Below are 26,929 nucleotides of genomic sequence, written 5' to 3'. Positions count from 1 at the left end.
TAGAAAGTACTTATGAAATGGCAATCTGCCGTTTAGAATGTCAGAAATCTTCGTGTTTGTCCACTCTGTATGAAAGGGGATCGCAGAAAGAAAAATGAGGGAAGAAAAATCAAGTTTGTTCTAACAACTAAATGCGCGAAATAGCGCAATGTTACAAAAAGACATATTACTTCTTTTGAAGAAATGGGTCTATAGAGCACTACGTTAAGGAAGTACCTGACTCCTGGTGTGTCAGGTTCTAACAACTAAATGCGCGTAATAGCGCAATGTTACAAAAAGACATATTATTTCTTTGGAAGAAATGGGTCTATAGAGGACTAAGTTAAGGAAGTACCTGACTCCTGGTGTATCAGGAGGTAGCCGGGAGGGGATCCGTCTTATATTGGGCTTGCTAGAGACGGGTGCGTCTCTAAAGAGGCGGTGCGCTGAAAAACGGGAAACAAGAGCGCGTGTTAGTTCTTAGAAAGCCCAGTACTGTGGGCTTTAGAACATGCAGTGGTGACAGCGAGAGTTCGTTACCGCTTACCTAAGTTTTGGTATCCCTCCTCCTATGGTTCCCGGTCGCCGTCTCTCTGTACGGACACGTGACCAGATGGGAGGGGTTACTTTATAGAAAAGGGTAGACATCAAAGATGTCCACGTAGACAGTGGTGTGGAAAAACGGGTTCGCCATCTTTAAGTGGCAAAAGTGCATCACAAAATATGTACTCAGTTCTATGCAGAAGTCGTCTCAGTTAGGACGAAAAAGAAAGTCGTTTCATAAAGGAACTCGTAATGTCTCAGCCTGCCTAAAATAGGGGGGCTTTTTTTGTAGTTTGAGAGTAAAAAAGTAAAAAAGGGGTCGCAGGTGTAGACCGTTAAGAACGTGAATGTAACACATTACCGGGTGTCTGAGGGTGGAAAATCCATGTCGTTCACGGCTGGAAAATTCCAAGGAACATTATATTGGATGAGAAAAAGAGTTCCTCTCATCACGGATGAAGAGGTGAGAATGGAGCCATACAATGCTACATGGTTTAGAACAGGAGGCGCGTAATGGTGGTTAGTGTGCACATAAGTACTAGGATCACAAGACCCAAACGAGGTAAAGATCGTGAATTCAGTGATCTAAGTAATTGGGTTGATGCATGCTCAGTGGCCAGATGTGCCGTGCTGTAAGCTGACAGAAAGTTGTGATGGCCTCTAGAGTGAAAGTGCCCACCCGCACCTCTCGTTAGTGAGCGTGTCATTTTTATCAATGGATTCAAAATACATTACAATTAGTTTCTTGAACAGTATGATCATTTAACAATATTAGACCTGGGTATTGGTCAGAAGTATTACATAGTACAGCCGCTCATGAGATCATGCATCAACACAGTACAAGTAGTAGTTATCTTCATTAGCTTCATAGTGCATTGTAAGTATATCTGGAAATGTCTGTATTTGACACTGTGAGTTCCTCGCAGATCAAACATTAGAGGTTCAGTAAGTCTTTGTAGAAGAAGGGTCCCCCGGACGGCTGCCTAGTCGCCCAAGAAGAATTGAAGCTCAGGGTCGTAGTTGAGCCCCTGTTCCACGCATTGTAAACGCATGATCCAAGTCGCCTCCCTACGTCTGAGCTTCAGTTCGCGGTTGCCCCCTCTGATGTCGAGGGGAATCACATCTATGCCGAAAACACGTACTTTGATATCATCTCCCAATGGTTGACATTCTGCTACGTGTAAAGCCACAGGGTATTTGGGGTCTCTCCTCTGTATTGCTCTTATATGTTCAGAAATTCTTTCCTTAAATGTCCTGATGGTGCTGCCTACATAGATCTTTCCACACTGGCATTCTATTATGTATACTACAAATTTAGTCAGACACGTGATGTTGTGTTTAATTTTGTAGATAACTCCATCAGGGCCTTTAAAAGTCTTAGTACCATGTTTACCCCAAATGCACATGGAGCAAAACCCACATTTGTGGAAACCAAGACCTCGTGTGGATAACCAGTCCCGAACAGATGTGTTGTGGGGGACTGTAGGGCTTAGTTTATTTCTCAGGGTGAAGCCCTTTCTGTATGTGATGGATGGTCTGCTCGGAAGAAACTCTTTAAGAACAGGATCATCCGTTAAGATTTTCCAGTGTTTGTTGAAGCTCTTTTTGACGTGATAGTTAAGTGCATTGAATTCAGTGATCAGTCTGATTTGTTGTTTGGAGGACTCAACCTCCGTACGTGCTTTCAGACAATCTGGTCTAGAGATGACTCTGGATTTACGTTCTGCTTTCAGAAGGGAAGAGCTCGAATACCCTCTCTTTTGAAATCTGTTTTTCATGTTCATGATACAGTTATCGAATTCCATTGCTTCACTGCAGTTACGTTTAGCCCTAAGGAATTCTCCATATGGGATAGACCGTAACTGATGCTCAGGGTGAAAGCTCGAAGCGTGGAGAATGGAGTTACAGGAGGTTGGTTTCCTGAATAGTTTGGAATGCAATTGGTTATTCTTCACATAGAATTCAAGATCTAAGAATTCAATGTTGGTAAGGCTGTGGCGCATAGTGAAACTGATTTCCCATAAGTTGTTGTTTAGATACTTAAAGAAGGACTGGAGAAGTTCCTCGGATCCTGACCATAAGAGAAAACAGTCGTCAATGTATCGCCCCCAGTAGACTATGGAGTCAATGTATGGTTCGCCTTTGGTACCCCAGATTAGGTCGGTTTCCAAGGCCCCCATAAAGAGATTAGCGAAGGAGGGTGAAAATTTCGAGCCCATGGCTACTCCCTTCTTCTGTCTGTACCAATTCCGATTAAAAATGAAAAAGTTATTATCTAGGATAATCTTCATCATGTGTAGCAGCATGTTGGTATGTGCCCATAGTGAAGCTGGTCTATTTGAAAGAAGTTTGGTAATTGCACTGATGCCTATTTCAGGATTGATGCTGGTGTACAGGGACACCACATCCAAAGTTACCAGTCTAGTATCTTGTTGCCACTCCAGGTCTGACATGATGTTCAGTATGTGTTTTGAATCTTGTACGAAAGATGGAAGGTTCTTGACTAGAGGTCCCAAAAAAAGATCCACATATTCTGCGATTCTTTCGGTGGGGCCCCCAATCCCCGATACTATCGGTCTGCCCGGTGGAAATGGTAGATTTTTGTGAACTTTGGGTAGGGTATACAGCCAAGGATACGTAGGTCTGAAGACTTTGAGATACAAGTACTCATTGTCATCAAGTAGACCAGATTGTTTCCAGTTCAATAGGAGTCCATTTAGTAGTATTGTTAATGGACCCATAGGGTTATGGTTAATAGGCTCATAGCAAGAGTCATCACTCAGTTGGCCAAGGACCTCATTGTTGTAGTCATTGAGATCCATGACCACCACGTTACCCCCTTTGTCCGCTTCCCTGATGATAATGTTGTGGTTGTCGCTAAGAATAGAGAGTGCTAACCGTTCCCCCTTGGTCAGGTTGTCTCTATATCTAAATTTGGTGTCAAGGTTCTTGATGTTGGTACTATTGAGATCCTCAAGGACGTGTCTGTGGAATTTGTCAATATTGTTGCCCCCCGCCAGTGTTGGAGTCCATTTGGATCTACTCTTAAGGCCACTCGTGATACTGTAATCGGTCTCGACGTCAAGCTCCTCAAGGAGCCTTTCCATTTCAAGTGGACTATCTTCCCTGTCTGTCAAAGAAAGAAGCAGGTGTGTGGATTGCACATCTTTAATGGTCAAAGGTACATTGTCAAATACAGTAGGGATGTGTCTAGGTTGTTTCTGCACTTCATGTGATCCAGCAAAATGTTTCTTGAGTTTGAGACTACGTATGAACTTAAAGACATCAATTTTGGTTTGACATATGTCGCCAGTGGAGTAGGGATTGAAGTTCAAACCTCTGCTGAGTAAGGATATCATATCGGGTGTCAAAGGAAGTGAGGAAAGGTTTATGACTTGTACTGTGTCAACAAGTGTGGTTATTTCCTCTGTGTTCCTGACCTCAATTTCCTGCGATATTCCTCGCTTGTCCCTGCGTTTCCCCCTGTGGGGTTTGGGTCTGTAGCGGCCCTTGGTGGCTGAGTCCTGTTGCCTCTCCTTACTCGTTGCATCTCTAAAAAAAACGTTGAATTATGAGGTTCTGCGTTGGCCAGAATTTCGTTCTCTATGTCGCTGAGTCCAGTAGAACTCAGAGAGGTGGTGCTGGAATTGGCAGAGTTGGTGGTGGTGGTCCTGCCGGTTTGTGAGCCTGCCTTAGGTTTCGGGATTAAGGAGTCATACTTGCGATCAAAAGTGTAGATCCTGCCATTTTTATAGTCTGCCTCATCCCTTTTGATTTGACGTGCCTTCCTGCTCTGGATTTCGGATTGGTGTTTCAGAAGAATTTCATCCAGAATGGTGTAATTCTTAACAGTGGCCTCAGGTTTGTTCAAGTCTTTGATCTCTTGTTCTACAACAGAGATTTCTGATTGTAGTAGGGCGGTCTTCCGATCAGCACTCTCAATGAGAATATCTATTAGTGTGATGGAATTCTGGTTCAGTGAATCTTCCCATTTGATCATGAGATCCCGGTCTAGATCATCATAGGTCGGGAAGATGTTGGACCGTAGCCCTCTGGGAACTAGTTTGAGTTTCAAGTAATGTTTCAGGGTTGCTCCGTCCCACCAACGGGAGTTTTCCTGTTTCTTTAGTTTTTCAAGTTTAAAAAACTTTTCTCTTAAACCCTCTATGCGTGCAGGACCTGCCGTGGCTGATGCCTGGTGTGTGGGCATGCCCTTGGCCAGGTTCTCAAAAAGATCTGCTGCTGCTCTGTCCCTGTCCATGGTGTGGTGGACAGTTAAGCGTACAAATTGAGGTCTAGTGGTTCAAAATGTAACGTGGAGGCGCCCAATCTGCAAACTCAAGAAACACTTCAGTGGGGTTTTTAGAAATTCAGATCTCTCAGGCGCACTACCTCGGTTATACGTTACAGAATGTAAACTGACAGGTTGCAATGTAGTGCGTGAAGAGCAGGCGGAAAAACACCCTTAACCGTCTAAAAAGTCAAGGGACTAAACAAATATATACAATTGTGCTCTCGCTACTACAAAAAAGTATCACAAACAGTACATTGACTGATGAGTATTTAAGGAGACAGAAGCAGATTCTTTGGTGTGTTCTTGATACAGCAAGAAGATGGTTTATTCTCTCCAGACTCAAGAAATGTTATGCAAAGCCGACACGTGTTTCGTCGTGTACAGTTGAGTCAACACGACTCTTCAGGGCTGATGATACAAGAATAACATATACAGAATCAGTAATGCATCTTGCCGTTGTTACATACTGCAAATGGTGACAAGGTGCAACCAACATGCAGTAGTGCCGTGCGTCTGGGTTCGCACGTAATGGTATTGTGTAGTGGTGACGCCAAAAAATTGGGAAATGTGTCACTCCAAGGCTGTGAGTGGTTGCCCTTGGGTGGTGGTGCACAGACGTGAGGTCTTGTGACATAACGCTTCGGTGTGTGGTCATGTTTAACACATACACGGTGATCTCGCACTCCGAGGGTTCATGCAGTAGTGAGTCAATTGAAAATCAAAATTGGTGAGCTATTGTGTGGGGGTGTAGGTGAGGGACTATAACGGTAGCTTGACGTGGTTTGCCGACGGTGTTTATCCGTGATGTTTATGGGCAAGCAAGATGTTCCGTTACTGCGCACATTAAAAAATGTGTGATTAGATAAGACATGCTACTCTCTCTCGACATTATGGATTGTTTACCTTGGAGATTGGTATGTTCGTGGTACTTGGCATTAGGTCTGGGCTAATATCCATGTATTGGACGTTACTTGTCGGAGAGAGACTAAAGGAAAAAGTATATACAAAAGGGATCATTAGGAAAGGCATTCTAAAGGGGGGAAGGCACCTATTCTGTAAAATAGATGGCGGACAAAAAAGCGGTATTCTTACCACAATTCAAATGTGACTACACAGAAACGGTCTGTCCCTTTAGGATAGTCACATAGAAAGTACTTATGAAATGGCAATCTGCCGTTTAGAATGTCAGAAATCTTCGTGTTTGTCCACTCTGTATGAAAGGGGATCGCAGAAAGAAAAATGAGGGAAGAAAAATCAAGTTTGTTCTAACAACTAAATGCGCGAAATAGCGCAATGTTACAAAAAGACATATTACTTCTTTTGAAGAAATGGGTCTATAGAGCACTACGTTAAGGAAGTACCTGACTCCTGGTGTGTCAGGTTCTAACAACTAAATGCGCGTAATAGCGCAATGTTACAAAAAGACATATTATTTCTTTGGAAGAAATGGGTCTATAGAGGACTAAGTTAAGGAAGTACCTGACTCCTGGTGTATCAGGAGGTAGCCGGGAGGGGATCCGTCTTATATTGGGCTTGCTAGAGACGGGTGCGTCTCTAAAGAGGCGGTGCGCTGAAAAACGGGAAACAAGAGCGCGTGTTAGTTCTTAGAAAGCCCAGTACTGTGGGCTTTAGAACATGCAGTGGTGACAGCGAGAGTTCGTTACCGCTTACCTAAGTTTTGGTATCCCTCCTCCTATGGTTCCCGGTCGCCGTCTCTCTGTACGGACACGTGACCAGATGGGAGGGGTTACTTTATAGAAAAGGGTAGACATCAAAGATGTCCACGTAGACAGTGGTGTGGAAAAACGGGTTCGCCATCTTTAAGTGGCAAAAGTGCATCACAAAATATGTACTCAGTTCTATGCAGAAGTCGTCTCAGTTAGGACGAAAAAGAAAGTCGTTTCATAAAGGAACTCGTAATGTCTCAGCCTGCCTAAAATAGGGGGGCTTTTTTTGTAGTTTGAGAGTAAAAAAGTAAAAAAGGGGTCGCAGGTGTAGACCGTTAAGAACGTGAATGTAACACATTACCGGGTGTCTGAGGGTGGAAAATCCATGTCGTTCACGGCTGGAAAATTCCAAGGAACATTATATTGGATGAGAAAAAGAGTTCCTCTCATCACGGATGAAGAGGTGAGAATGGAGCCATACAATGCTACATGGTTTAGAACAGGAGGCGCGTAATGGTGGTTAGTGTGCACATAAGTACTAGGATCACAAGACCCAAACGAGGTAAAGATCGTGAATTCAGTGATCTAAGTAATTGGGTTGATGCATGCTCAGTGGCCAGATGTGCCGTGCTGTAAGCTGACAGAAAGTTGTGATGGCCTCTAGAGTGAAAGTGCCCACCCGCACCTCTCGTTAGTGAGCGTGTCATTTTTATCAATGGATTCAAAATACATTACAATTAGTTTCTTGAACAGTATGATCATTTAACAATATTAGACCTGGGTATTGGTCAGAAGTATTACATAGTACAGCCGCTCATGAGATCATGCATCAACACAGTACAAGTAGTAGTTATCTTCATTAGCTTCATAGTGCATTGTAAGTATATCTGGAAATGTCTGTATTTGACACTGTGAGTTCCTCGCAGATCAAACATTAGAGGTTCAGTAAGTCTTTGTAGAAGAAGGGTCCCCCGGACGGCTGCCTAGTCGCCCAAGAAGAATTGAAGCTCAGGGTCGTAGTTGAGCCCCTGTTCCACGCATTGTAAACGCATGATCCAAGTCGCCTCCCTACGTCTGAGCTTCAGTTCGCGGTTGCCCCCTCTGATGTCGAGGGGAATCACATCTATGCCGAAAACACGTACTTTGATATCATCTCCCAATGGTTGACATTCTGCTACGTGTAAAGCCACAGGGTATTTGGGGTCTCTCCTCTGTATTGCTCTTATATGTTCAGAAATTCTTTCCTTAAATGTCCTGATGGTGCTGCCTACATAGATCTTTCCACACTGGCATTCTATTATGTATACTACAAATTTAGTCAGACACGTGATGTTGTGTTTAATTTTGTAGATAACTCCATCAGGGCCTTTAAAAGTCTTAGTACCATGTTTACCCCAAATGCACATGGAGCAAAACCCACATTTGTGGAAACCAAGACCTCGTGTGGATAACCAGTCCCGAACAGATGTGTTGTGGGGGACTGTAGGGCTTAGTTTATTTCTCAGGGTGAAGCCCTTTCTGTATGTGATGGATGGTCTGCTCGGAAGAAACTCTTTAAGAACAGGATCATCCGTTAAGATTTTCCAGTGTTTGTTGAAGCTCTTTTTGACGTGATAGTTAAGTGCATTGAATTCAGTGATCAGTCTGATTTGTTGTTTGGAGGACTCAACCTCCGTACGTGCTTTCAGACAATCTGGTCTAGAGATGACTCTGGATTTACGTTCTGCTTTCAGAAGGGAAGAGCTCGAATACCCTCTCTTTTGAAATCTGTTTTTCATGTTCATGATACAGTTATCGAATTCCATTGCTTCACTGCAGTTACGTTTAGCCCTAAGGAATTCTCCATATGGGATAGACCGTAACTGATGCTCAGGGTGAAAGCTCGAAGCGTGGAGAATGGAGTTACAGGAGGTTGGTTTCCTGAATAGTTTGGAATGCAATTGGTTATTCTTCACATAGAATTCAAGATCTAAGAATTCAATGTTGGTAAGGCTGTGGCGCATAGTGAAACTGATTTCCCATAAGTTGTTGTTTAGATACTTAAAGAAGGACTGGAGAAGTTCCTCGGATCCTGACCATAAGAGAAAACAGTCGTCAATGTATCGCCCCCAGTAGACTATGGAGTCAATGTATGGTTCGCCTTTGGTACCCCAGATTAGGTCGGTTTCCAAGGCCCCCATAAAGAGATTAGCGAAGGAGGGTGAAAATTTCGAGCCCATGGCTACTCCCTTCTTCTGTCTGTACCAATTCCGATTAAAAATGAAAAAGTTATTATCTAGGATAATCTTCATCATGTGTAGCAGCATGTTGGTATGTGCCCATAGTGAAGCTGGTCTATTTGAAAGAAGTTTGGTAATTGCACTGATGCCTATTTCAGGATTGATGCTGGTGTACAGGGACACCACATCCAAAGTTACCAGTCTAGTATCTTGTTGCCACTCCAGGTCTGACATGATGTTCAGTATGTGTTTTGAATCTTGTACGAAAGATGGAAGGTTCTTGACTAGAGGTCCCAAAAAAAGATCCACATATTCTGCGATTCTTTCGGTGGGGCCCCCAATCCCCGATACTATCGGTCTGCCCGGTGGAAATGGTAGATTTTTGTGAACTTTGGGTAGGGTATACAGCCAAGGATACGTAGGTCTGAAGACTTTGAGATACAAGTACTCATTGTCATCAAGTAGACCAGATTGTTTCCAGTTCAATAGGAGTCCATTTAGTAGTATTGTTAATGGACCCATAGGGTTATGGTTAATAGGCTCATAGCAAGAGTCATCACTCAGTTGGCCAAGGACCTCATTGTTGTAGTCATTGAGATCCATGACCACCACGTTACCCCCTTTGTCCGCTTCCCTGATGATAATGTTGTGGTTGTCGCTAAGAATAGAGAGTGCTAACCGTTCCCCCTTGGTCAGGTTGTCTCTATATCTAAATTTGGTGTCAAGGTTCTTGATGTTGGTACTATTGAGATCCTCAAGGACGTGTCTGTGGAATTTGTCAATATTGTTGCCCCCCGCCAGTGTTGGAGTCCATTTGGATCTACTCTTAAGGCCACTCGTGATACTGTAATCGGTCTCGACGTCAAGCTCCTCAAGGAGCCTTTCCATTTCAAGTGGACTATCTTCCCTGTCTGTCAAAGAAAGAAGCAGGTGTGTGGATTGCACATCTTTAATGGTCAAAGGTACATTGTCAAATACAGTAGGGATGTGTCTAGGTTGTTTCTGCACTTCATGTGATCCAGCAAAATGTTTCTTGAGTTTGAGACTACGTATGAACTTAAAGACATCAATTTTGGTTTGACATATGTCGCCAGTGGAGTAGGGATTGAAGTTCAAACCTCTGCTGAGTAAGGATATCATATCGGGTGTCAAAGGAAGTGAGGAAAGGTTTATGACTTGTACTGTGTCAACAAGTGTGGTTATTTCCTCTGTGTTCCTGACCTCAATTTCCTGCGATATTCCTCGCTTGTCCCTGCGTTTCCCCCTGTGGGGTTTGGGTCTGTAGCGGCCCTTGGTGGCTGAGTCCTGTTGCCTCTCCTTACTCGTTGCATCTCTAAAAAAAACGTTGAATTATGAGGTTCTGCGTTGGCCAGAATTTCGTTCTCTATGTCGCTGAGTCCAGTAGAACTCACAAAAATCTACCATTTCCACCGGGCAGACCGATAGTATCGGGGATTGGGGGCCCCACCGAAAGAATCGCAGAATATGTGGATCTTTTTTTGGGACCTCTAGTCAAGGACCTTCCATCTTTCGTACAAGATTCAAAACACATACTGAACATCATGTCAGACCTGGAGTGGCAACAAGATACTAGACTGGTAACTTTGGATGTGGTGTCCCTGTACACCAGCATCAATCCTGAAATAGGCATCAGTGCAATTACCAAACTTCTTTCAAATAGACCAGCTTCACTATGGGCACATACCAACATGCTGCTACACATGATGAAGATTATCCTAGATAATAACTTTTTCATTTTTAATCGGAATTGGTACAGACAGAAGAAGGGAGTAGCCATGGGCTTGAAATTTTCACCCTCCTTCGCTAATCTCTTTATGGGGGCCTTGGAAACCGACCTAATCTGGGGTACCAAAGGCGAACCATACATTGACTCCATAGTCTACTGGGGGCGATACATTGACGACTGTTTTCTCTTATGGTCAGGATCCGAGGAACTTCTCCAGTCCTTCTTTAAGTATCTAAACAACAACTTATGGGAAATCAGTTTCACTATGCGCCACAGCCTTACCAACATTGAATTCTTAGATCTTGAATTCTATGTGAAGAATAACCAATTGCATTCCAAACTATTCAGGAAACCAACCTCCTGTAACTCCATTCTCCATGCTTCGAGCTTTCACCCTGAGCATCAGTTACGGTCTATCCCATATGGAGAATTCCTTAGGGCTAAACGTAACTGCAGTGAAGCAATGGAATTCGATAACTGTATCATGAACATGAAAAACAGATTTCAAAAGAGAGGGTATTCGAGCTCTTCCCTTCTGAAAGCAGAACGTAAATCCAGAGTCATCTCTAGACCAGATTGTCTGAAAGCACGTACGGAGGTTGAGTCCTCCAAACAACAAATCAGACTGATCACTGAATTCAATGCACTTAACTATCACGTCAAAAAGAGCTTCAACAAACACTGGAAAATCTTAACGGATGATCCTGTTCTTAAAGAGTTTCTTCCGAGCAGACCATCCATCACATACAGAAAGGGCTTCACCCTGAGAAATAAACTAAGCCCTACAGTCCCCCACAACACATCTGTTCGGGACTGGTTATCCACACGAGGTCTTGGTTTCCACAAATGTGGGTTTTGCTCCATGTGCATTTGGGGTAAACATGGTACTAAGACTTTTAAAGGCCCTGATGGAGTTATCTACAAAATTAAACACAACATCACGTGTCTGACTAAATTTGTAGTATACATAATAGAATGCCAGTGTGGAAAGATCTATGTAGGCAGCACCATCAGGACATTTAAGGAAAGAATTTCTGAACATATAAGAGCAATACAGAGGAGAGACCCCAAATACCCTGTGGCTTTACACGTAGCAGAATGTCAACCATTGGGAGATGATATCAAAGTACGTGTTTTCGGCATAGATGTGATTCCCCTCGACATCAGAGGGGGCAACCGCGAACTGAAGCTCAGACGTAGGGAGGCGACTTGGATCATGCGTTTACAATGCGTGGAACAGGGGCTCAACTACGACCCTGAGCTTCAATTCTTCTTGGGCGACTAGGCAGCCGTCCGGGGGACCCTTCTTCTACAAAGACTTACTGAACCTCTAATGTTTGATCTGCGAGGAACTCACAGTGTCAAATACAGACATTTCCAGATATACTTACAATGCACTATGAAGCTAATGAAGATAACTACTACTTGTACTGTGTTGATGCATGATCTCATGAGCGGCTGTACTATGTAATACTTCTGACCAATACCCAGGTCTAATATTGTTAAATGATCATACTGTTCAAGAAACTAATTGTAATGTATTTTGAATCCATTGATAAAAATGACACGCTCACTAACGAGAGGTGCGGGTGGGCACTTTCACTCTAGAGGCCATCACAACTTTCTGTCAGCTTACAGCACGGCACATCTGGCCACTGAGCATGCATCAACCCAATTACTTAGATCACTGAATTCACGATCTTTACCTCGTTTGGGTCTTGTGATCCTAGTACTTATGTGCACACTAACCACCATTACGCGCCTCCTGTTCTAAACCATGTAGCATTGTATGGCTCCATTCTCACCTCTTCATCCGTGATGAGAGGAACTCTTTTTCTCATCCAATATAATGTTCCTTGGAATTTTCCAGCCGTGAACGACATGGATTTTCCACCCTCAGACACCCGGTAATGTGTTACATTCACGTTCTTAACGGTCTACACCTGCGACCCCTTTTTTACTTTTTTACTCTCAAACTACAAAAAAGCCCCCCTATTTTAGGCAGGCTGAGACATTACGAGTTCCTTTATGAAACGACTTTCTTTTTCGTCCTAACTGAGACGACTTCTGCATAGAACTGAGTACATATTTTGTGATGCACTTTTGCCACTTAAAGATGGCGAACCCGTTTTTCCACACCACTGTCTACGTGGACATCTTTGATGTCTACCCTTTTCTATAAAGTAACCCCTCCCATCTGGTCACGTGTCCGTACAGAGAGACGGCGACCGGGAACCATAGGAGGAGGGATACCAAAACTTAGGTAAGCGGTAACGAACTCTCGCTGTCACCACTGCATGTTCTAAAGCCCACAGTACTGGGCTTTCTAAGAACTAACACGCGCTCTTGTTTCCCGTTTTTCAGCGCACCGCCTCTTTAGAGACGCACCCGTCTCTAGCAAGCCCAATATAAGACGGATCCCCTCCCGGCTACCTCCTGATACACCAGGAGTCAGGTACTTCCTTAACTTAGTCCTCTATAGACCCATTTCTTCCAAAGAAATAATATGTCTTTTTGTAACATTGCGCTATTACGCGCATTTAGTTGTTAGAACCTGACACACCAGGAGTCAGGTACTTCCTTAACGTAGTGCTCTATAGACCCATTTCTTCAAAAGAAGTAATATGTCTTTTTGTAACATTGCGCTATTTCGCGCATTTAGTTGTTAGAACAAACTTGATTTTTCTTCCCTCATTTTTCTTTCTGCGATCCCCTTTCATACAGAGTGGACAAACACGAAGATTTCTGACATTCTAAACGGCAGATTGCCATTTCATAAGTACTTTCTATGTGACTATCCTAAAGGGACAGACCGTTTCTGTGTAGTCACATTTGAATTGTGGTAAGAATACCGCTTTTTTGTCCGCCATCTATTTTACAGAATAGGTGCCTTCCCCCCTTTAGAATGCCTTTCCTAATGATCCCTTTTGTATATACTTTTTCCTTTAGTCTCTCTCCGACAAGTAACGTCCAATACATGGATATTAGCCCAGACCTAATGCCAAGTACCACGAACATACCAATCTCCAAGGTAAACAATCCATAATGTCGAGAGAGAGTAGCATGTCTTATCTAATCACACATTTTTTAATGTGCACAGTAACGGAACATCTTGCTTGCCCATAAACATCACGGATAAACACCGTCGGCAAACCACGTCAAGCTACCGTTATAGTCCCTCACCTACACCCCCACACAATAGCTCACCAATTTTGATTTTCAATTGACTCACTACTGCATGAACCCTCGGAGTGCGAGATCACCGTGTATGTGTTAAACATGACCACACACCGAAGCGTTATGTCACAAGACCTCACGTCTGTGCACCACCACCCAAGGGCAACCACTCACAGCCTTGGAGTGACACATTTCCCAATTTTTTGGCGTCACCACTACACAATACTACGAGGAGCAAACGCCCGATGATGAAGCATGACACACTTCGGGGTGTGTGAGGGCAACAGAGGAAACACAATGTCTTTCCCTCTCATAGCTTTGGGTCTTTTACACCTAGGAATCCCCCTTTCTCTTTTTCCTTTCTTTTTCTTCCAATTTTTTAAGTATGGGTGACTTTTTGCACCACGATGCATGGGTGACTTTTTGCTCCCTGGCATAGGAACTTTGTCCTCCTTGTTGTTTAGACATGTCAGGTAATACAGAAGATGTGGCTGCATATCTTAATCAGATTCCTACCGAACAATTCTCACAGGAGGACCAGTCACAGCTGGAAGAGCTCCCGTAATGGATAGAGATACTACTATGTATCAACAGTGTCCCTGGTGGCAAAGCTATTGGCCTAGATAGCGTACCCCTCGAGTTCTACAAAAAATTTGCAACATAACTAAAAGAGTGCATGACACAGCTATTCACACATGTATTTATGGGTGGCAGACTGCCAGAATCCTGGTCACAGGCCAAAATTGTAGTCTTCCTTAAACATAAAACGCCATCAGAGCCTGGGTTTTACTGCCCCATACCATTAATTAATAGCAATAGCAAAATGTACTCAAAAATCCTGGCTACACGTTTGGCCTCTATAATACATAAGGTTATTTCCATTCGACAACATGGGTTCATACCTGGGCGGGGGATGACGGGTCATATCAGGGTCATCTCTCTTCTGGATGCGCTAAACATCTCTAGGGACCCAATTGCACTAATCTTGTTAAATGCAGAAAAGGCCTTTGACAAGGTCACCTGGCCTTTTCTATGGGAAACTCTGGCAAGGGTCAGAATCGGAAAGGGACTTCTATAGGCTTTCAAAATGCTTTACTTTCACATCACTGCTAGACTCTCGGGGTCTCTCTCTCTCTCTCTCTCTCGGGTAAGGGTGTGAGGGATTCTTTATGCGGCTCGGACCCGTGTGTTCAGCTCCCCCGTACCGCCACTCCACCCCACCCCACCAAAAGGCTCCCCTAAGCGGGACTCGCCTTGAGCCACAGACCGTCTCCTGGACCGTGGCGTAAGGATTTGGGGCGTGTTCCCCATCCTGCAGCCCACTGGGTTTGGACACCGTATAAATTGTGCTCTGCTGGATCCGTCTCCTCCGCTCCTCTCCGTCTACGTCCCACTCCTTCTTGTTGTTCTCCTCGGGTCTTGCTGTCTGTTTTCTTCTGTGGTTGAGTAAAACGCTTGATTATCAGACAGTTGTGCCCTGTGGTTTTATAAGCTTTCGCAATAATCTTTGGCAATTCGCGTTGCCTGTCTGCGTCTGCCACAGCCTCCAAGCGTTGCTCCACTTGTAAGCTTACAGCATCACCCTTAACATTTGCAAGGATCATGTTGCAAACAGTGTTGAACACCCCCACCAGTCTCATTCCCAATTCAAGGGCCGCCTCAGCCCCATGTTCTTCCTGAATACGCTTGATTATGGATGGGAGAACGGTCATTGAGGGGGTGCTGAAACACATTGAATATACCGCTGCAAACACTTTACCCCAAGTGTTACAATCAGCTAATTCAGAAATCAGATGTTTCGGTAGACTTATTGTCAAAATCCTGTGCTTTTCCACAGATCTGGTATTTGGAAAAACAGCTTTGAGTTGCCCAAATTTCTCGGCAAGCCAAAAAGGAAGTTCATCCTTATTCTGGGGACACTTGCCCATTACAGAATTAACCATCAACGGACTGATGATCACACCACCAGGTGTAGGTGGTTGCGCCGCAGCCCCAGGTGCTCCCACCTGGAAGTTGTGCAACATGTACTGAATAGCAGCTCTATGTATACGTATTAATGAAGTATGTAATACGCGTAGCTCTACGACTGCAGCAGTGAAATATGTTGAGTGCTGGGTATGCCCAGCCAAAAAAGACCAAGTGGCCCCATCTATTGATAAGGGGCCTAAATGGACCGGAGTCATTGGGTGTGGAAGGGCGCCATTAAACCATATATGGTGTTGCCAAGCTGTTAACGGAACCTCAAGAGATCTATGAGGTCTATATTCCCACAGAGTCGCGGTGGCAATATACTCATGAAACAAATTGTCTGTCCCAGCTACTGCCGGAAAGGTGACCCAAGAATAAAATACCTCAAAGCGAAATGCTGGATCCGCTTCAACAACAAAGATAAGTGCTACACCAGCATCAGGTGCTCCATATTGAGTTTGATACGCCCTGAGCGGTGCGCGGTAAGGAGGCGCAAAAACAATCGCAATAATGAATTACAGAAAATAAACTGTGTGGCAGCGCAACAAAAGGTTAAAAGAAAGAGAAAGTTGCGTTGCAGCCTTTTTGGCGCAGCGTATCATCTTCTTTAAGTAATGTTTTATCATGGGAACTCCACACGACCCACAACTCTTTCTCCTGCACATCACAGATGAGATGAGGCAATAAACATAAACAACATTTGCTCTTCTTAGCCCTCACTATCGCCAAATGCGATATTGCCCAGTTGTGGAAGGGGACCTCTCTCCCGACTATAGTAGGTGGAAGGCCGAACTAGACAAATGCATGGGTGCGGCGATTGTAGTGTTTTTGGCCCGGGGCTGCCCCCAAAAACATAGAAAAATTTTGGCCCGCTGGGCGACGTATCGTGGGATTGACCACCCCCGTTATCATTAACAGACCCTTAACAGAAATCACTATGTATGTACATTTCCACTGACAAATTCCTCCCATGCCATGTGATAGCTTGCCATCCTATGACCGTATCCTTGGTACGATTACTAGAATCTGGTACAGTCTGCATGTTGTGACTGTTATGTACCCTGCATGTTTTGCAGGTATTGCAATTTTTTTAAATGTCGGTATTCCTGATTCATCTGCTTTCCTTAAAGGTACTTGTAGGGCTATGGCCCAAACTTCATTGGAATAACCAAATAACATTTGTTATGAAAAAGAAAGAGAAAGACCTTTTAAAATTCAAGCTTGGCCGTGTAGGACATGTTTTGCAGTCTCTCCGGCCTCGCTGCGACAATTTTGTTGTTATTGCACACAATATAGCAGCATCCTGGGGTGTGGGGACAAGGCGTGGATCCGGACACACGCTCTGGTTCATCTTGGAGGGGAAGGCGCAAACCCATGAGCAGACGCCGTATCTCCCCAGTGAGGATTGAAGAGCTGCTGCCTACTGAGGCGAGCGGCGGCCTACTGATGTAAGCGCGGCCTACTGACGGGGCGTCAGAGAGAGGCGGCTCTTGCTGAGCCATCGTGACTCCAGGAGGCGACGGTGTGGTGTCTCGACCCATTCCCAGGCAGCCTAGAGCCCACTCTACATCCTGGGGCGCAAGGAGCCAAAAGTGTGCAGCGGGAGGCAACTGATCCGGGGACCACCGGTGGGGAACACCTGGCCTTCCGGGCATGGAACTTAGCGCAGGCCTGCCGACAGCAGGGTACGGCCTCAGCATGCAGCCCTGAGAGAGGAGTGCTCCCGGCTACGAACGGCTACAAAGACGCTCAACCCCCGCCTGCTTGGTGCGTCCTGGCATTGGCAGGTAGGCCCGGAAGCTGACCGCGCGAGGGCGGAGAATGGGCGCTGAGAGTAGAGCCCAGGCTGCGGTCTTGGAAGCCCGGTGGTGGACCCCCTGGGGACGGACAACTACCTGCGGCCCTTGAAGGCAGACTGGTGAGTGCGAAGGGCAGGCTCCAGCGGTGTGGCCCCCGGTCCCAAAGACTCCTGGGGTACTTAAAGCAGAGAGCATGCGTGCAGCACCAGCAGAGCTTAGAGTGCGAGTGCTACCCCAGAGACTTGATTATGGGAAAAAGCAGCATCGGCCTGGACCCCACATCGCTTTACCTACCTGATTTGTGGTGCTGCTTGGGTCTCTCCCCCCCAGGACAGGGCCTGCCTGATCACAAGTGGCCGTTGGCCAGCCGGCCACGAGGGCCGGCGGAAGGGAATGTAAGGCCGCATAGGGACCTTGTAGGTGAGAGGCCGGCAGCTAGAGAAGAGGCCCTGGAACTCGCGCCTTACCTGGCACCAGAAGGGGATCCCCTGGGCCCACCCACTGCGGCCTAGAAGAGAGAGGGCACATGGCTAACCTAGGTGCACAGGACACTGAGCACAGAGACACACCGAGAGAGATGGAGATCACAAGAGGGCTCAAAATGGTGAGTGCCAGGCTCAAATGCGAGCGATCAGTGAAGGAGATGCTCTTGAAACAATCCTCGGAGGGGCCCGCCAGCCTCGCTGGCCAAGAGGAAGAAGGGCCTACTGGGCCACTGGATGGGGATAATACCCCAGCGATTAAGGCCTTCATGACGGCGCTCTTCATCATCCTGTGCAAAGACCTGCAGGAGCTTATGGGTCAACTGACAGTAGATACAAAAGGGGATGATGGACGGAGCGTTTGAGCAAATCAAACACTCACCCCAAGTCAACTGATCTGGGTTTAATCCATCACCATTCTTTAGCTCACTAGGCCACCCCAGTTCAGACATGGCCATATGCAAATCAGTCTGACCCTGTGTCTCATGGGAACAGTCCAGCCCGAACTGCCAAGTCATGTCTTCCCTGGACCGGAAACAAGCATCCTGGGACCGGTTTCGGATTTATAATCCTCATCAACTGGCAGTAGACCTCAAGGAAGTGAGACGGAACGTGGAGACCGCTTGGTGACACTTGAGGAGCATGAAAATGGGCGCGACGAGGAAATAGAGGTGATGCAACAGGAGATCTTCAAACCTAAGGAGCAGCACATTGAGCTTCAGGGGCATGCGGAGGACCTGGAGAACCGTTCCTGCCGCAACAAAGTGCGCATCTGTGGAGTGAAATCCGGGGCCGAGGGAGAAGTCATCAGGGAGTTCGTCCAGGTGCTCTTTTGCCAAGTGTTGGGGCCAGAACACACAACTGAGATCCAGATCGACAGAGTCCACTGTGTGGGGCTGCCACGCCGCGGACCAGCCCCGCGGCCGGATATCTTGACATGCGTGCACAGCTTCCAGGTAAAGGAACTTATCATTTGAAAGGCAAGAGACATGCATCCTTTGCAATTCAGAGGGCACTCCCCAACGCTCTACCAGGATCTTGCTGCCGCTACACTGTTCAAAAGGAAGGAATTCCGCGTGATTACCCTCCACCTGAGAAAGAAAGGAATTGCTAAGGTTTGGGGGCATCCTTTTCGCATCATTTTTAGGTACAAGGGCAAGCTGAGACAGATCAGATTGTTACAAGAGGCAAGGGAAGTACTGGGCCTGGAATCAACAGACTCTCCTGAAAGCCAGCACAAGTCCCCGGGCAGAAACCGAGACAGACCAGATTGGTGGCAGGTGGTGGGTAAGCCATCCACTGCCCACAAGCCTGACACGGCCACCATGGCAAAAGAAAGAGAAGCGGTCCATTCGTCCCCGCCTGAATACGAGGTGAAATTAAGATAGGCAGAATTCTGTAGCATTGCTAGACTCTCGAGGTCTGTTTTGGACGACTGCCCTCATATATACATTCCCAGGACGAACTTTTGTCACTTACGCACTCTTGCGTTTGTTCTCTCTTGTTGCAGTAAAATACATAATGGTTCTGTTTTGGGGGTTTATTTACTTTCAGGCTCTCTGCACCCCTTTCAAGTCATTTACACACAATGGTCATTTATTCAGATCTTCATGCAGCCACCTCGGGCCCCTCAGTCGCAGAAGCTGCGGCGCTGCTTCCCTCACCACCAACAATTGACAGGGGTAGGGATCTCAAAGTTGTTAGCCTCACCGTAAGAGGCCTTAATCACACAGTTAAACGCTCTGCCATCCTCTCCTTATTAGAAAGCTCTGAAGGGGATGTGTGTATGCTGCAGGAGACCCACCTACTATCCAGAGATACAATTCATATGGGATCCCGCCGATTCCCCCATCAATATTGGTCCTCAGGCATAGTTAAAAAAAATGGAATAGCTATTTTTGCTGAGAGCAAAGTTTGAAGGGAAGGTGTTATCGACCCTATACGAAGTGAAAGGGAGGGTCCTAGCCCTTAGGCTGCAGTGGGGTGCCACCCTTCTCATGCTGGTCAACATATACTCACTAAACACGCACCAAGAGCCTTTTCTTGTCCAGCACCTATCAGCGAGCTTGGCCTCACAAGACACTGCGATTCTGGTGGGTGGAGACCTTAACATGGTCATGGACAATGCTATGGATCGCTCCTGTCAGAGGTTGGGGCAAGATGCTGGGTTAAATGATGTTTGGCGGCAACGCCACTTTACTCGTTGGGACTATACCCACTACTCTGCTGCGCATAAATCCTACATGCGACTTCACCACTTTTTAGTCTCTTTTTAAGAACAGTAAAAAAGGGGGGAAATTAATAGACCCAGCCAGTACTATATTTTTATAACTTTTCCAGCCGGACAGAGGTCAGATATTTAATATTTTTTGTTTAAATCTGTTTTTATTTTCGATAGAACTAACAGAAAGAGGGTCCAGGCATACACAGCGTTAAGCCCACAACCCTTTACAGGGCCAGCCATGTGGTTCAAAAGGGTCTCCAATAGTTTCGGAGAGGCATTAGTTAAGTATTTTAAACACAGCATGTCGCCTACAACCCGTGTTGGGCCGGCCGCGTGGTCTACTATACACAACAGTATTTTACAATTCTCAAGACCCTGTATAAATAAACTAATGCCGTGGCAAAGAGAAAAACTGAGAACGTGTCCGAGAGGCCCATAGTAAGTGAGTAGTGGTGAGCAGACAGAAAAGTGTCGAAAAAAAGAAGAGACAGTAAAGAGAAGAGAGACAGCAGTGAAAGGGTTTGTACGGGTGGACGGGGGGGAGGGGTGTAATGGAACCATTGTCACCTGGTATTTAGACCAAGAGTCTGAATACCTGTCAGGGGAGATTACACATAGGGTTGATTTGGGTGTTTGAGTAGTCTGTTGGGGTCAGTCGGGAGTATAGCGTCCTCAAAGAGTTGTAATGCCCTGAGTTTTGAAGGTAGGTAGAGTGCATGCTCTATTTTACAAAGATATTTAACTAAGGGTTGCCAGATGGCGGTGAAGCCTGTGTCACATGATTGCAGTCGCGCTGTAAAGAGTTCCATAGTTACAACGTGCCATAGGCGCACAAACCAAGCGGCAATTGGGGGGGTCTCATCTTTCTTCCAATAAAACGCTATAAGTTGTTTAGCAGCTCCAAGCATGTGAAGGGCTATAATCCAATCGCTGCGGGTAAGTGCTTTTAAGTTATCAGGCTTGAGGCCTAAAAGAACCATGGCTGTGGACTCAGGCAGAGGGAAGCCTAATACCTCCTTAATGTGACTGAGGACTTCTTTCCAGAGCAGGGTCAGGAGTGGACAAGCCCACCAGATATGGGTGAAGTGTCCAGATGCATTCAAACACCTCCAGCACAATGGGATGTGGCAGGAAACATTTTGTGCAGCCGAGTGGGCGTGTAATACAATTGCGTCATGATCTTGTACGCTGTTTCTCGCTGTGAGACACTATGATAGACCTTTGGAATGTCGCGCCATAGGAGATTCCACTGTGTGGGCGTGATTTCAGTAGAGGACGCCAATTGCCATTGGCGCTGATATGGATGTGTGGTTATTAACGGGGGTGTTGCAGGATCTGGTATGTCTGAGAGATAAGGCCCTTTGATTCGTCAAAGGAATGAACCAATCTCTCAAAGGTAGTGAATGGACGAGTGGCTGCCTGTTGCATCTCCGGCGAGGACACCCAATGTCGCAGCTGTGCGTACTGAATTCCCGCTCCCACTGGAAGGTGGAATTCCTCTCTGCATTGAGCAAACGTCTTAAGCGCTCCCCCTTCGTACAGATCACTGATCATTCTGCATCCCCCTTGCAACCAGGACCGTCTCTGTGGGCACTGCAATATAGGCGCTGCGGGAACGCGCAGTTCGGTAGAGCAACGTAAGGTCCCAGATGGTACGCCCAGCGACCATCCTGTCCATATGGAACCAGATTTTTTCACTTTCAGTGGTTGTCCACTCTGAAACAAGGCGACGATGGGAGGCCCAATAATATTCCAGGAGGTTGGGGCATGCCAACCCTCCTCTGTCTCATGGGAGCATGAGGACCTTGTGGGAAAATCGTGGCCTACACCCGCCCCATATAAAGTCTCGCTGAAGGCCCTGAATCTGGTGCTGCGGGATAGGGGTGGGAAGGCATTGAAATAAATACAGAATTTTGGGGAGTATCGACATTTAAATAGCGTTAAGGCGGCCCAACCAGGACAGAGTCAGAGATTTCCATCCCCTCAAATCCTCCAACACTGCTGCCACTTCACTTGGGTCCACGTGTCTATGGAGGGGGTCAATTAAAGCCCTAAATATCGAATGTGGTCAGTAGCCCATTGATAAGGAGCGAGCATTTTCAAGACTGGTATCTCTTCCTCAAGAATTGTAAGGTTCAGAGCCCAGGATTTTCATGATTAATTTTAAGACCTGAGGCCCGCTCAAAAGACTGTAGTAGGGAGTGGAGCGCCGGGAGGGATAAATGTGGACGTGACAATGTAAGGATGAGGTCATCCGAAAAAAGCGCCACCTTATTCTGACGACCCCCGAGGGGAAGACCATGTATGTCCACAGCCTGTCTGATCATCTCTGCTAGAGGCTCTACCACGAGGGCAAACAGCAGTGGGGACAGGGGGTAGTCCTGTTGTGTGCCCCTGTGAATGGAGAAAGGGTCCGTGAGCTGTCCATTAACCCATACACTGGCTTGTGGGGAGAGGTAAGGGGCCATGATCATCGATATCATGTTCCGGACCAGTCCGATCTTCTGCAACACTGCCCGGTTCAGTCCACTCGGTCAAACGCCTTCTCCACGTCGAGCGATAGAAGGCAGGCTGGTATGTTCCAGTGTGATGCTTTCCCCACCAGGTGTGCGATTCTACGCACATTATCCGCCCCTTGTCGGTTTCAGATGAAGCCAACCTGGTCCGGCTCCACAAGGCCAGGCATGTGGGGGTCTAGGCATTTAGCGAGTATTTTAGTGTAGACTTTAAGGGCCGTGTTCAACAGAGCTATGGGGCGATAGGATGCACATGACGTGAGTGCTATTTCTGCCATACCCATGGATGGCGTTGGCCCTTCCGTGTCTGAGAAAGAATTATACAGCCGCAGGAGGTGGGGCTGGAGTTGCATCAGAAACATGCGGTAAAACGTCAGCGGTAGGCCGTTCGGCCACGGTGACTTCCCAAGAGGGAGGTCTTTTAACGCTGCCATCAACTCCTCTGCAGTGAGAGGACCTTCCAGTTGTTTTGGGGTGATGGGGGTCGATTGGGGTCCAGGGGCACTGGCTCAGAAATTTGTCAATGTGGTCTTGGGACGGCGCTTCTGCTGTGTAAAGGGCAGCATAATAGGCCCGAAAGGCCTCGCGTGTGGCCCGTTCCGTGGTGACCCTGTCCCTCTCAGGCAGCTGGATGTTAGCTATATGGGCTTTCACAGCACACGCTCGCAAGTGTTTTGCCAGTAATCTGCCCGCTTTGTCCCCCTCTTCAAAGTATCGTTGCTTTAAGGCTAGCAGGGATCTCTCTGCCTTATTGGTACGCAGGGAGCGGAGTTGCCCCCGGAGGTTTGCAAGACGTTGCCTACATTTGAGCGAGGGGTGTTCCTGATCTTGTCTCTCTAATTTCTTAAAATCCTTGGGCAGGTTATCCTCCAATAGTCGGGCCTCACGCGCCCGTGCAATCGATAGGGATATGATGTGGCCGCGGATTGTAGCCTTAAAGGCATCCCACACTACAGGGGAAGGCGTTTCGGGTATATTAGTACTCGCGAAATAAGAGTCAATGGCAGTCCGTATGCTTTCCACATCTGCTGGGTCCAGCAGGATGTGCGGCGGCAGGTGCCACTGCGGTATACGGGTGGGGTAAGCAGCTGGATCCTGCATGAGAAGTTCGACATGGGCATGGTCGGAAAGTGAAATGGCAGACATAGATGCTGCCAACATGTCCCTTATCAGGGCGTGAGACATAAAAAAGATAGTCAATGCACGAGTATGAACGATGGACGAGCGAGTAGTACGAGAAATCCCGTACCTCAGTGGAGTGGTAACGCCATGAATCTATCAGGCCAAGGTCCGCTATTTGTCTCTAGAGGGTGGAGGACATGGCCCCGTCATGTTCGAGGAGGTTTCACTGCAATCTATCTTAGGGTCCCACGCCAGGTTAAAATTTCCCTTCAAGATCAATGAGGGGTCACCCTGCGGCACATGCTCCCGCAACATCGTCCGAAGGTAGGAGTATCTGTTAAGTGCGTACACATTACACAACGTAAAGAGGCGTTGCCCAATCCTCACTCCAGCCCTAATGAAGCATCCATCCGAGCTGCGAAATACCCTGAGTCCCCCTGCCTCATGCCAGCTCTGCAAAGGATTGCCACTCCTGCCGTTTTAGTGGGTGCCGTAGCCCAGAATTGGAGGGGGAATTTGGGGTGTGCCATGCAAGGAATGGCGACTTTCAAAAGGTGGGTTTCTTGAGGGAAAATAATGTCTGGGTTGTGTTGGAGGCGGTAGCGCCATGTTTGTTGCCGCTTGTTGGGAGAATTAAGCCCCTCAACGTAAGGGATACAATTTTCAAAGGAAAGAGGAGAGCCATAGGTGTGTCCAATCCCTGACATACTGACTGGGAGCCGATCGGATGAGATGTCTGCCAACACCGTTAGGTGATGAATAGAACCACCAGGGTATTGTGACCGCCTGCGCACCCCTACGGCTGTCTCTTGACATATGAAAAGAATTGAAACTAAGTAGAAACTGCAACTGGATGTTTGCCACATCCCAGATATATCCTCCATCATAGGAACCCAAGATGGTCCTACCTTAATGGCCACTGGATGGCCTAACGTAAAGCGCTCCTGTCCTATCTATGTCCTGATGAAGACCCCAGATTGATGTTTCCACTAACCCTTACACCAGGCGGGGTCGAAACGTAGACCAGATCACACCATTCCTCTAAACATAGGAGCAAATAAATGGAATAAAACACATCCTATGTAAAAGAGCAACACGGAACTATTGATCTAAATTAGACTGTAAAGGTTGTACTGAATTGCACTGTGATTGTGCTATGGTCACAACATCTTTACCCAGTCCCCACACTTATCCCATTACACCTATCCCACTTAACTACCTCCTTTTCTTTATCACCGAGAGCGCGTTGATATACAACTATGTAAATAATTTGTTATAACTGTGACGGATACAAGTTACATATATGATTTGTTTCCAATGAATTGAAAGTTTTCTGATCTAAAAATCTCCGGAACTTATTGATTGATTCTAAGTATCCGTTGAACTATGTGTTAAATAAAAATATGCATTGTACCAATGGACTGGTTATAATTTGAGATACGCAATGTTTATATTTGACATTTGATGTTTTGAAAAGAAATATATTCTGACCCCTTTACATGTACCTGTTTATTGACCCAGGTCAGATAGTTTTAGGGTTAACCCCGTTAAAACTCATCACCGTAGAAAGCAGGTCGGAGTATGGGAGAGAAGGTGCAGGGGCATGCCACTCCTGCCTGGGGGAGAGTGTCATAGCATTGGGCTTCCCGTCCGCCACATCCAATGGTCAAGAAAAAGTAGGAAAAGAGGAACAGAAAAGAGGGAAGATGTATGGTCAAGAAATAGAGAATCAACATTGGCCAACCGGCCCACAGTGTTCTGTTCCAGTCACGGGTTAGCCTACACCACAAGGTTCAGGTGATCCCAGAGATGTCACTCTCTTAAGAACAGATGGGGGGGGTACGTCGTCTGCCGCTCTCGGAACTGTCCAAGTGGGGGATCCAGCACCATCAACACTGCAGACGGGGAGCTGGGGTGCTATCCAGGCCTTTAGAGCAATCATTCATCTCAACAGGGCAAGAAAGTGTTCCCAAAGGCAAGTCCTGTAGGTTGCTGCAGGCGTGGAGTCTGTCTATCAGGGAGTTGGAGATCGTGAGCTTGCCTTCGATTTGTCCCCTTCCAGGGACCTGATGTGTTGGATGATGTCCTGCTTGGCTTACACAATGACTGTTCACCAAGAGGGGGCGAGTGTCTGCGACAGCGCACAGTAGACTAGGACGGCTTAGCGGGCCCCCGTGCGGGAGGTGGGAGTCGCGTGGGGCTGGCAGGTGGTGAGGAGGAAAGTCGGAGTAGTTGAGACGCTTCTTTGTAGGACCGTATCACTCTACGTTTGGATTCCCACTGGAAAATGAGAGCAAATGGGTGGCCCCATTGGTAGGAGATATCCATGCTTCGCAGTTTATCTGTCACATGTTTAAAATCTTGGCGTCGTCTTAAGGTATTGGGTGCTAGCTCTTGAAAGATCTGTATCTTAGTTCCCATCGTAGGTGAGATCCTGCTTAGCTCGCGCCGCTCTAAGTATATCCTCATTTTCTGTGGAGAAGTTGACCCTAATTAAGATGCCCTGGGGAACGCCTAGCCTGCCTGCAGGGCCGGAGACCCGATGGGCCCGATCGAGAGCCGGCGGGGAGGCGTCGTCATCCCCCCAGGCCTCGTGTAGGAGTTGCGCTACGTAGGTCATAATGTCCTTCACCTCCGCCCCGAGTTACCCCCTGGATGTGGAGGTTATTCCGACGACTCCGATTCTCCAGGTCCTCTTGTTTCAGCTGTAATTCTATGTGCTTTTCTTCCAGGGTGGCCAGGCGCTGCCAGAGTTGTTCCTGGTCCTCAGTGCGGGCGTCAACAGTCTTTTCCAGCCCGTCCACTCTTTCACCAAGATCCGTAACCTCCTTCTTGAGTTCCCGAACAGAGGAATGCACTTCAGTGCGCAGGGAACCTATCTCGGTCTTGAGTTCAAACATGAAGGAGGCCATGAACGCTTGCGTGACAGGTGGAGAGTCCCCTCCAGTTTGCGGAGCCACCTCAGTGGGGGCCGACGTACCCGCCTTGCCCCACATTACCGCTACAGGGTTGTCCTTGGGGGCCACCGCCGAGGAGTCCTTGCTCACCCTGTTACATGTCATTACCGATCTATAGATGTCCTTCAGACCACCAGTCGCAGAGGCCAATGGGGGTCCGCAGGATTGCCCGTAGGCACACCCGGATGCCGAATATACTTGTTATGTGGCAGATGGAGGGGGTTGAGACGAGTCT

The 26,929-nt window shown here is 46.9% G+C and overlaps 1 long non-coding RNA gene across 1 annotated transcript; it reads right to left on the bottom strand.

Annotated features, from left to right (window-relative positions):
• Positions 1–5,098: 5,098 nt before the first annotated feature.
• On the bottom strand, positions 5,099–5,961 carry LOC144766779 (uncharacterized). The gene is made up of 3 exons (XR_013597924.1): positions 5,909–5,961; positions 5,720–5,801; positions 5,099–5,224 (listed from the first exon to the last, which is right to left on the bottom strand). It is a non-coding gene; the product is annotated as an uncharacterized LOC144766779 (long non-coding RNA).
• Between the last annotated feature and the right edge of the window lie 20,968 nt (positions 5,962–26,929).

Source organism: Lissotriton helveticus, chromosome 7 (assembly GCF_964261635.1).
Source record: "Lissotriton helveticus chromosome 7, aLisHel1.1, whole genome shotgun sequence".
Classification (NCBI taxonomy): Eukaryota; Metazoa; Chordata; class Amphibia; order Caudata; family Salamandridae; genus Lissotriton; species Lissotriton helveticus.
Note: the sequence above shows the minus strand (reverse complement) of the source record. Positions and strands in the feature narration are given on the sequence as shown.